The sequence below is a fragment of the Anopheles arabiensis genome, chromosome 3, assembly GCF_016920715.1.
Source record: "Anopheles arabiensis isolate DONGOLA chromosome 3, AaraD3, whole genome shotgun sequence".
Lineage (NCBI taxonomy): Eukaryota > Metazoa > Arthropoda > Insecta > Diptera > Culicidae > Anopheles > Anopheles arabiensis.
In genome coordinates this window covers 88,179,042-88,186,446 of record NC_053518.1, presented here as the reverse complement: position 1 = coordinate 88,186,446, position 7,405 = coordinate 88,179,042, and the positions used below count along the sequence as shown (strand labels likewise).

The window sequence follows — 7,405 nt, the reverse complement described above, 5'->3', positions numbered from 1 at the left end:
TTCAGTACGCGCGTAATTCGCGCTTACATCGGCAGCATCGGGTGGCGCTGTAATGCGCATTGTAATGAGTTTGCCCTTTGCCACACGCTCTACTTTGCCAGCAGGGAAATGGCAGCGGGGTAAGCTCGCTGTAATTATAACATACCTTGAATACGCGACGGAATATGTGCCGTGTTGGTTTGGTCACGGCCGGGCTTACGCGTTTTAATTCGCCAACCAGTCAGCTAATTGAAATGCTGCTGGGTGTGGGTTGCGCCTCTCGGAGTTTAGTAAGCGGATTGATGGCTCCGGCAAAAGGAGACAGTTTTCTGCTCACATTAGCAGAATGGTTCGTTCGTTGGGGCCATAGAAAGCACGAACCTCGGAGGGTTCTCTCTCTCTTTATCTGGTAGGGACTGAGTGGTCAGTGACACCACATTTGTGTTAATAAGCCCCTTCGAAATGAGTTTTCCTGCTTCTTTTCCGTTTTACTCTCGCACTGTTTTGTCCAAAAAAGAAACTTTCGACACGACAGATAGGCATCGGACTCGTTCTGTCCTCGAACCGGGACACATGGCCGTGGGCTATCTCTCGCTGACGATCAGCCAAATTCAATGAATATTAATTTTCTTTATTAAATCAGCGGAGACGAATGGCCGATTTGTTTCGTCCAGTTGTGCTTCTTCCTTTTTTTTCGGCTGCAGAAAAATGATTTTCCTTTGCAGTGCTAGTTGAACAAAAACAAAAAATCAATTCACGGGCACTTTTATTTTTCCAAATACAGCAAAAATGAAGCTTCAAGCGAGCGCGCGGTCGACCGTGACAGGACTCGAACCTGCAATCTTCGGATTCGAAGTCCGACGCCTTCTCCATTAGGCCACACGGCCGCTTGTATGATGGAAATGAAATGTCCTTTTTGCTCTCGGTGGAAGTGTACAGTTTTCCAGGCAATTTTCCCGACCTAAGGGGCGCCGGCGTGCGCATGCGTCAGGTCGCGGCGCTCTTATCAGGAGGACGAGCCTTCACGCTGTAGCGAGTGTGTGTCATTCCATGAGGAGGGTATGGAACGTGTAAGAGAAGAGGGTTGTTTGGTGCAAGAGGAATGCATTAATATGTCCTGAAAATTGTTCTACTAATTTGACTTTCTTGCATTATTAATAATTATCACAAAAAGGACATGCAAGGGAAACAGAGCCGATTTTAAAACGGTCGCTACTCTGCTGCAGACAAACATGGTCAGGAAATCACCGGACGTGGTTTTAGTATTGGATCTTTACTTTATTTATTACAGTCTATTTTCATTTTCATATTATTTATTTATTAACCAACATGACATACATGTCATAGCTCTTTTGAGGCCAAGACAAACTGATTACTTAATAACTATCTTCGACTCAATCCCTAAATTATTCTCCTAACATCTGCCTTGATGCGGTGTCGTCAAAATTGAAAATTAACAAAATAATCTCATTAATTGCGTTGGTTGTTAAATTAAAATCAAAGTGATGGGACCATGTCTTGAATTGTCTTGTCATAGCTGCAAACGGTTCGCTGTATCCATATAAGGAACACCAGCAACAAGCAAACTACGAGAAGATCTCGAATGCGCGTAGATGTTGATCTTTTCTAATAAACAAGGGACATCCAATTAGTTTTTTAAGATTTTAGCAACAAATACCAATTGATTTTACTTAGAAGTTGGGTGTTCAACCCAAGTGTACTTGTAAGGCAATGCTATCGATTGTTTGGCATGGTTGTAAGTCCTCTAAATTGATCGTTTTTTTAAAGAAAGTCTTGTAAACTTTCATTGTATTGTCTATTTTCTGTTAATCGTCATAGTTCATTTCGGTAACTTATTTTATTGTTATTTTTTTATTGAAATTACTTATTGATAGTACCTATATTTATTTTGTTTGGTATTATTTACATTGTTTTCTCTTTCGATCGACCTCGTGCGAGATCTGTCAGGCGAATGTTGACATATATCGAGCTATCTTGTTAATATCTCGAATAAGTCGCAATAAATCCCTCAAATGGCGCTATAACATACAGACAAGGACGAAAATACGAGACAGCTAGATCTCCAACATTAGGGCCAATTAGGAAATAGTTCATCTACGGTCAACTTAAGGGCAAACAAGGTCAAGGAGATCAGCTGATCGAGTAAAATGCCGCCATCGTAAAAGGGACAGTAGCAAAAGTCAAGCGAAAGAAGAAAGACTATTTTTTGAACTGTGCTGCGAAAACCCTATACGCGAGAGCCAGTTACAAGAAAGTCTAACCAGCTACCAAAATAAACAGATTGTTACCAGGAGTAACAACACTGTGTATGCAATTATTTCAAATTTTAAAACACTACACGAGATAAATTATCGCTTCGCTTACAAGAAGGATTGCAAGGATATATGTTGTTTCGCTTAGCAAAATTAACAATTATTCAAGCATTATGCTTCACTTTGCTTCGCAAACCACACAAAGCACATAAATCGTATAATATCAATTTGGGGGCAGCAAAAATTCAAGACGCATAGCACCCAAATCGTTATCCTTTTGCACTGCAAGTGCAAAAGGACATTTGCAAAACGATCGAAAGCGATACGGCTGTTTGCCAGCGCGAGTGCAATCATTCGCAGAGGGAACTTGAGAACGGGAAACAAAAAAAAAGGCAGAAAACTTCACCACCACCGGCACAAGCTGCTAGGAAATAAACATGACTCTCCTTCCTCACCCTTCTGGTATGTTTATGCGATGAGGGCTACATGGAACCATAAATCAGCAGCGGCAGCGCGCCGCAGTGTTGTACCGTGAGTTCGGAATGCATCGCCGAGGCCTTGGCGCTCGGTTCCCTCGCTGTCCCGGATGGAAAGTAATTCCGGAAAGTAGATGCATCGGAATGCATCCGTCGTCACGCGAGTGCACTTTGGGCCATTTGTTTCCATTTACCGGTATGTGTGTGTGGGGGGCGCACGTGTTAGGGTAGTAAGGGGTCACCGAGTTTGTGCGGAAGTTTTAAAAGAACTGAAGAGCCACCCCGCGTGTATCCGCGGTGGCGTGGTTTCGGCGACGACATCTTCATAAATCCTGGTACTTTCCTTCCCTGCATGTCCCTCCAGGGAGAGGGCCAAATGGGTGGTCGACACTCACACATACCCATGGAAAGGGATGGAGGGACGGCAGGCGCATAGCGAAATACACATACTCACGGCACCGGGTAACTGTTCCGTGCCACGGTAAAGATACTGCATCGCGCGGCAGTAATATGCCGCAGTCTGTTTAACCAAGGCTCCGGTGGAGGTTCTGACATCTCCGACCCATTCCGCACCGTTTTTTTTTTTCTTGCTCCCCTCCGCCGGGATAGGGTGAGAACGCCGAGATTCAACAGATTCCGTATCAGGACAGCTATCGTAGTGTGGATCAGGGAGGGGGGGACGGAGCTTTGACACATATGTGCAGAATAATAAAATGCCCAAGTGGATAAATATTTTATCAGCCAAACAAGAAGCGCGCCCGCAGGAAGCGCCCCGGGGACGGGAGCCTTCCCATTTTGCCTGGTAAAGTCAACACGGTCGTACTTTACCCCCTCGGACGCGCCGTGTAACTGTTGATGTTATGTGTTGCTACACATTTCGCCAAGCTACGGTGGACCACGCCCAGGGATGCTCCTGTGTCCTGCCTGTCGTCGACCCCCTTCGGAAAGGATGTCCCTTACTGCAGTCCTCACTCCTCTCACATCGGAGGTCATTTGGAGACACATCTCCCAGGCGTTCCGGCGGACTTTGAACTGGTTGCGGGCAACGATTGGGCCCTATAGAGACAGAGAGCAAGGAAGAGATAGCGATAGAGACGGAGCGAGCAGTTGTGCTGACCACGAGTTTGTACAGACTCCACCGATACGCTTGCCCGAGCACGAGAGAGGGGAGATGGGTTGGGGTACTATCGGTGGCGCATCATGTCGAAGTCTTCATCCTAAACATGAGTCCTTGGAGAGAGGAAAATTACTGCATGGCAAGACACAGATCTTTGCGGCAAATCTACAGGCTGCAACGTTGCGCCAAACCGCGGTTACGGTTCACACGTTTTGCACGGACCCTCCCCTACCTACCCCTCGTGTTTTGTAGGTACCGTCTGTTTACTTCCAGCTGGGACCAGATTGCGACACAAATTGCGGTTCGATGATGTGTCGTCATAAGCAATGGGTAATGTAAATCAGATGAGCTATACCGGTTGCGGTGTGACGCCGGTCTCGACAGGGTTGCCATAGGAGCTCCACAGTGCAGCAAGGTACCTTCTCGCCTGCCTAACCTTCTGTCTCATTCAACCGCGAAGGTGTGGTACAGGTTTTGGATAAAAAGGGGTTCTACAAAAACGGGAAGCAATTTGTACAGGGTTGCTCTATCGTTTCATTTATTTTGTTCTAAAACCTTCGAGCTGTTTTTAGTACATTTAACCTTCCTTTTGTACAAAAAAATGTACCTCGATGAATTGACAACAGGAAAAACATCGCCAAAAATGTCTTGGAAAAGTTTTGCGTCGTCTAGAAACAGTGCACAAAACCCCTGTAAGCCATATAGATGCATTGGAAGGTGATTTTGATAGAAACTTGCAGTATTGCTCAAGACATCCGTCCAGGAGAGCTCTTGGGACCTAAAAGGAATCCCTGTACAGCTCGGTGCCACCGTGCCTTTTATTGCTCGCCTTTTGCTTTAAAGTGACAAATTGTTTCCCCAGTCCCTAGGCCAAACATAGATATCACCTCGCTAAAAGAAAAAATCACCACATATAGGTGGTGAAAACAATCGGCAAAGCAAAGACAAACGATGTAGCAGCAGCAGCCGAAGAGCAAATGGAGGCTCATTTGTGGATGAGGTCGTTGGTCAGTTGCCACCAAAGTTTGACCGAACGTGAATTGTTTTACTTTAGCCACGTCCAATGGCTTACGGGGAGGGGGGAAAGGGAGTTTCTCGCCCAGCTATTTGCTCAAACTTTGCTTTTGGGCCACTGTCTGGTCTATTAGTGTGGTAAGTACAAGTCCTCGGTGTTGTTTTCTATCTCTCTCTGTCTTCTTTCGTCCCCTACGCTGCACCATAGAATGTGCTGTAATCGTCACGATTCAATGAACGTTTTCTTCACTAACCCATCGGTCGGTCTCATTGTGGATGCGGTTTTGTCTCATTTACTACCACATTTGGTGGGGATAGAAAGAGTGGAAGAGAGCAAGAAAACATCCCCGATAGCGCAAAGCAATAATTCACAATTTATGAATCACGCAAAAAAAGCCGCACACGATGAAAGTTTTTTTTCGTGTGGATCCATCCCTGTGTAGCGTTTCGGGGTGAAGGAGCACCAAATGGCAGCAGGAATAGTTCTGCGAACAATTTGGAACAAGAGTGTAACTTGGGGCACCACTAAATAACCACCACGGGAGGGTTATTATCGTAATGTAGGATGTAGTACCGTTGCGATACGATGAACGAGCGTAACTTTATGCTTTATTCTTTTTTCGTTTCTTTTGAACGTAACAGGCATAATAGAAGAGATGTTCTCGTTTATGAATTTGCTATTACGTTACAGCTTATCATTTAAATCGTATTCCACTTATGCTCCTCCAATACTTGCTAAACACTTCAGCACAAGTATGCTACTCAAAACAAAACCTTCGTTCGTTTGTCCCATCCATTTGCTGCGCTGCTGATGTATTCCCTGCAGAGCTGCGGTTCAGCTACAATCAGGACGACTAATATCATTCCAACACGATGGCCATCATTACAGCGGTTAAAGTCACGCGGCAAAGCGGTCAAACGTGGTTCTATGCCACATCAAGATAAAAAAGTAATAATCGAGAAACAAACAACGGTTGGCAATGGAACCAAAAAAAAAAAGGAAAGCTTACTTGCTGGAGGTCATTTTAATACTACCATCATTAGCAGCTAGTTATCAAATTTAAGGTTGCATGTTCAGAACGTCCGGGAATGTTGCCATTTCAGGACTGCTTGCCGACTAGATAATTCAGCTAAAATGACAGTGGAAAAGTAATTGTATATTTTGCATATTTTGAAGAATATTGTAAACAAGCGCGTGTACGTTGTTGTATTAAGGGATGGTTGTTTGTGTCTGTGCTTAAATGATTTTTGATTTTTAATAATTTGATAGAGATTTTAGGTTAGGAAAAAATAGTGATATAAAATAACTCGTTGTTCTTTGTGTCGTATTCTTAATCTTAGCTTTTAACATGTTTATGTTAATATATACGATAAAACGCAGTGCCGCCGGGGGGCCACATGAATGATCAGTCCAAGATATATAATAGTAGATCAAGTTATCAAAGGTAGGGGTCCCAGTGACCCTCCAGTAACAACGATTCGACGTTAGATACGACGATTTTTACAGATAAAAGTTGTTCTTAAGAAGCAATTTACTTTTCTTTAGTTCAATAATTTCGCCGAACATGTCAACATATACAACCGAACAATTCAATATATCGCTGAAAGAGTCAATTAAATGTCCGTCCGAACAACTCGCTGAACATGTCAATAATATCATCGATAACCTTGTAATGGAATAGTTCAATCGGTTAAGAGAATGTTTCAAAACGGGTAGTGGAATAGTGCAAGTATTCTGTGGAGTTTTGTAAACATTCTGTGGAGGTTTGCAATCACATAATGGAGTGTTGCAACCGAATTGTGGAATTTTCCAAGCATACTGTGTGTACCACTAGGGCTGGTCTGGTGGTACAGTCTTCAACTCGACAGCCTTAACAATATGCCCGTAATGGGTTCAAGCCCCGAGTGAACCGTGTCCCCATACCTAGGACTGATTATCCTGCTTTGGTAATAAATAAGTCACTGAAAGCCAAGCCCATTAGTGTGCAGACAGGCCTCGACTGTCAATGGTTGTTGTGCCAAAAGAAAGAAATACTATCTTACTAGAAAATTCGATCATTTGCATGCAGGTGCTCAAGGTGCTTAAAATAAAAGCAATCATTTTCACCAAGAAGCCTACAAGAAACAGCATAAATCTAATGCAAACAGGGTTTGATTTACCGATCGACCTACGTACTGTACTGCGAGGAACTAATTAATAACACCTGCCCACCAGGACATTTTTCAAACCGCAGACAAATTACGGTGAATTATGTATTACGCATTTTTGTGCTTAAAACGGAAAAACCCCACCCCTTTCCAAGACATTCTACCGTCGTTGGCGAACCGTCGTGTATCACTATCGATCGATCGTCATATCTCGGTCGAAAGATGCAACCGTAAGTGATAAATATCTTCGCCTCCCGTCTATTCCCGTGTCTGTTGCTGAAAGGATCAACAAGACAAGTGTAGCCCGACTCGGGTGGACCGTTTGATTAGCCATTTTTCTTACACTCCAACGCTGGTGCTGACCGCTGCAGACAAACTGCAGGCCGATCCTAATGGAA

General features: G+C 44.0%; 1 non-coding gene across 1 annotated transcript; it reads right to left on the bottom strand.

The window, feature by feature from the left end:
- Positions 1-793: 793 nt before the first annotated feature.
- On the bottom strand, positions 794-866 carry Trnar-ucg. The gene has a single exon. It is a non-coding gene; the product is annotated as a tRNA-Arg (tRNA).
- Positions 867-7,405: the final 6,539 nt, after the last annotated feature.